This window comes from Alligator sinensis, unplaced genomic scaffold, assembly GCF_000455745.1.
Source record: "Alligator sinensis unplaced genomic scaffold, ASM45574v1 scaffold761_1, whole genome shotgun sequence".
Lineage (NCBI taxonomy): Eukaryota > Metazoa > Chordata > Crocodylia > Alligatoridae > Alligator > Alligator sinensis.
In genome coordinates, this window is record NW_005842195.1 from 460,407 (window position 1) to 464,634 (window position 4,228).

Consider the following 4,228-nt stretch of genomic DNA (forward strand, 5'->3'; position numbering starts at 1 on the left):
ATAGGAGACGGGATAATGTCAGGACCTGTGGGAGTCAAACACAGGTCTTCCAGCCTTGTGCATGGATGCCTGGGCTACAGTACCACCAAGCAGCCTGCTGAGTGTTGGACTCAACCTAGCCTGTGTCCTCTCATAGGTGCCCAATGTGGGGGGAGGTGGAGCATGCAAGCCAGGAGTCCTGGTACTACCCCATCTCCCATAGCAACTCTTGGAATCCACAAATCCTTGTCAGGAGGCTTATAAAATTTCTCCCACTTCCCCTAGACCTTGTCCTGGCAACAGTGTTTGTAGCTTTACTATTTGGGAGCCTCCTGCTTTGGTCCTTGCCTTTCTTCAGCCTTCTTCCTACCTTCCCCCAGCCTTTGACTCTCATTTCTGCCTTGCCTTCTACCTTGGACCCCAGTACCTTGTTCTTTCTTATCCTATTGTGTGTTATGAACATTACAACTCCTGACTTCTGGCCTGTCCTCGATCATGGATCTGAGTCAACTGCCCACATGATACCTCAGACTCAGTGTTACAGCTGATATTGTGACCTTCAGCTTTGGCTTTCCAGTGATATTGACCCTTGGCTTCTGAACTTCCATGTCTGGATTGTGCCCATAACCAATAGTGGAATGGCACTATCTATTATTAAAATAGCTATTACTAATTTATTAAAATAATGGTATAATTTGAATGAAGCAGAGGGGAAAGAAATCTTTAGTAGACAGTGTTCACTTTGAGTGTGGTTAATTTTGCAGCTACCAGAACTTTAAAATTTGTCTTGTTTTGTCTTTGAAACACTTGGTATATTCTTAGATACTGTGTTAGTTATAGGGTGATCAGAAAGTAGGGCTGGAAGGGAGCTTACAAGATCATCTAGTGTAGCCCCATGCTCAGAGCAGAAATAACCTTTCCAATCAACTGTCTGTCTAATTTGCTTTTGAAAATTTCTGAAGGTGGAGATTCCACAACTTATCTAGGTAGCCTGTTCTAATGCTAGACCATCCTCATGGTCAGAAAGGTCTTTGTAAACTACAACATAAATTTCTTCGTTGCCGTTTTAGGCCATTGCTCCCAGTCCTGTCCTCTACAGACACAGAGAAAAGTTTATCATCACAAACTTCTACAGTCAGGTGCCCTGCCCTCACATACACCAAAACTGGAAATGTGGCCGTGGGGAAGCTCCTGAGATCTTGGTCTCCAGTAGGTTTGACTGGTCCCAAGAGGCAACTTTGCTACATTTTGTGGCTTGGCACATGCAAGCAGAAGCAAAGCATATTTGAAAGTGCTGCTTTAATACTTTCTAATAGTTCTGTGACAGTGAAAACACTGTGACCAGGTTGGGTTCTACATTACATTATTAACTCCACTGACTTTAGATGAACCCTGAATGCTGCTTGGAACTTGAGACTTGGGTCCTTGCAGTCTCCCACTCCCCTGTACATTTTTCCTTTCCCATCTTACCACTTCTTTTTGCCTATCATCTTGATTCTGTTTAAAAGATTCTGACGTAAGCTAATACTGCACCTCTTGCAACACTGCTGTGAGGTTGTGGCCAGATAGTCAGTTAACAGCAGTGTCTTAGGCCGGGCTCTGGTATTCATTTGCTAGCTCTTGGAGTGGCTAATAAAATTGCATGCCATGCTTGCCAGTTTTTAGAAGGAAGGTTGCCATTAAGAATCAGTACAACAAACAAAAATTGGTCTATGTTGTTCTTTTCTCTCCTTTTTCCCATGTGTTTGTTTTGTCTTGCCTTCCAGAGAGCCAAATTGAGTTCTGCCAACAAGAGAGATAAAACAAACTCCAGCTTCACCAAACTAACTTTTGTTCTTTTTCGTAAAAAGGACAATATTACAGTCTTCAGTGCCATCCATGACACTGTCAAATGGGGATTCTTTTCCTTACCTTATAAATCTGTCTAGAGCTGAATAAGAGATGTTGTTAAAATGAAAGCCTTAATTAATGATTTATGTTTCAATTGCTTTACCTGTTTTTTGAAGATAAAGACAAAAAGAAAAGGGGTTTTGTGTGTGGTGGCTTTATTTTGTTCCTTATTGTTGTTTTAACAGTTTTATGGTGTTCAGTAACAGGGTCCTGTGAATGCCTTTGATTTTCTGAGGTACAGGTTGTAGCTGTGTTGGTCTCAGGACATAGGCAGGCAGGGTTCTTGGGTAAATCTGATATTTTTTATTAGACCAACTCAAACAGTTGGAAAAATTCTTCTTTGCAAGCTTTTGGGTACAAATACCCTTTGCCAGGCTGAGGATGCATCAACACACCAACTGCAGATGTTTCCTCAGCCTGATGAAAACTATTAGTACCCAAAAGCTTGCAAAGAAGAATTTTTCCAACTATCTGAGTTAGTCTAATGCAAGATATCAGATTTACCCAAATAACCTTGTCTGCCTTTGACTTTCTGGGGACATTTATTCCATTGAAATTAATACAAAATACTTACCAGTTCATAAAATGTGACGCAAAAGTCTTTTAAAAATGTTTGTTTTCCCCTCATGCTCCAGTTTCCTCCATGCTTCTCTTGTTATAGGTGATTATTATGGAGAAGAACTGCAGAGTAAAGAAAAATAGTTTGTGTTCTATATGTTCTGTAGAGTGTTGTTGATAGGGGTGTGATATGAAAAGTTAATCCACGTGAGACTGAGAGTCCCAATAGGTAGGAGGAATGCAACTGTAACTGAGGTACACAGGCTATTTAATCTGGGTGAATTCTCCACAGAACTTCCAACCTGCGTAACTTCTGCGGCATGTCACTTTGAAGAGCAGGAGGGACTGGTAAGTGCACAACCACAAGATAGAGAACCCTGTGGACTCCTTCAGATATCTACCTATGTCCCAAACATGCACACAGGATTATTAAGCCTCTATACCCTACCAACTTCCCTCTCAGATTCGAGCACTCAAAAGGTTAAATCCCTCTGGAAATTGACCTACTGCCCGGCCCAGATCAGAGGTGCAAGTTACCAATAAAAACTCCACATGTATGTAAAGTTAACAAAGTATGTATATCGTGACAAGTAATCACAACAGAACACTAAAACAACAAACACAACAACTTATAACACTATAAACAATATACCCAATGCCGATCTGTCACCCTAGGTGGCAGACTATCACCCCAGAGAGCTGACATGCAGGGAAGGCCTGCTATGCAGCATCTCACACCCCTGAGGATTTCTATGTTGTTCCCTCACTCTAGGTGGGTACTGAGCACCTCAAAAAGGGCGGGTGATACTTTACCCAACCAATGTGATGCGATGAAGCAGGTGAGTGGCTGGCAAATGCCTAGGTGATTCAATCTCTTTCCCATAGTTGCTCCCGATCACTGTCGCAACACACCCAGTTCTCACTCACTCCACAAATCCTAACTCTGGGTTCCAGATGGTTTCAAACAACTAAACACTAGATCAGTTATATACTAGCTATACTTATACGCTCAGCCACACAGCTCTTTCACACTGTAAGCTTTAACTCAGTCCAGCCCTGAAGCTACTCTGCTCTGTTCTGCACTGCTCTGCTAGATCAGAGAGTGAGCACACTCTGCTAGGTGCTGCACTGCCCCCTCAGGCTGACCCCCAGAGAGCCAATCTCCCTGATCCTGGACAGGTTTTATAAGGTTTAAAACACGCCACTTGTCCATCATGTGGAATTCCAATCATTTTTCACTTACTCCCATCAATCAAAGTCAATCATAATAAGCACCATACAAATCAAACTATCACACCTTCTCATTAGCATAATGATCCTAACTGATCTATTCCCTTGGTTACCAAAACAAACAACTTGGTCTCAAACAAACACTCACTGCACATGCTCACCCTTTACAAGTAGGCCATGACATCATTAAGGTTAGAAGTTTAGATGTTCCAGAGAGTTCCAAACTATAGTCATCCTATGCATGTGTAATCACACCAGGACTCCACTGTCCACAACCTTGTCTAATCTGTATATAGCATACATTTTGCAAAATAAACAAACAAATAAAAGGATATTTTAGAATTTTAAAACTTTTAATAGCATTGTTTTTCATATCTTTTACCTGGGAAGCTAGGGACTCTTTGTACCAACATTCTAAATTTAGGCCTTAGAGAGGGAAATGAGATATGTAATCACCCTTTCTAAGGGGCCTATATTGTTTTATGCCAGGGGTTTTCAATCTTTTTAAAGGAGTGTACCCCTCCTGGCTACACTTCTGGTAGAGCAGTGCGGGGTGGTGGCAGCCAGACAC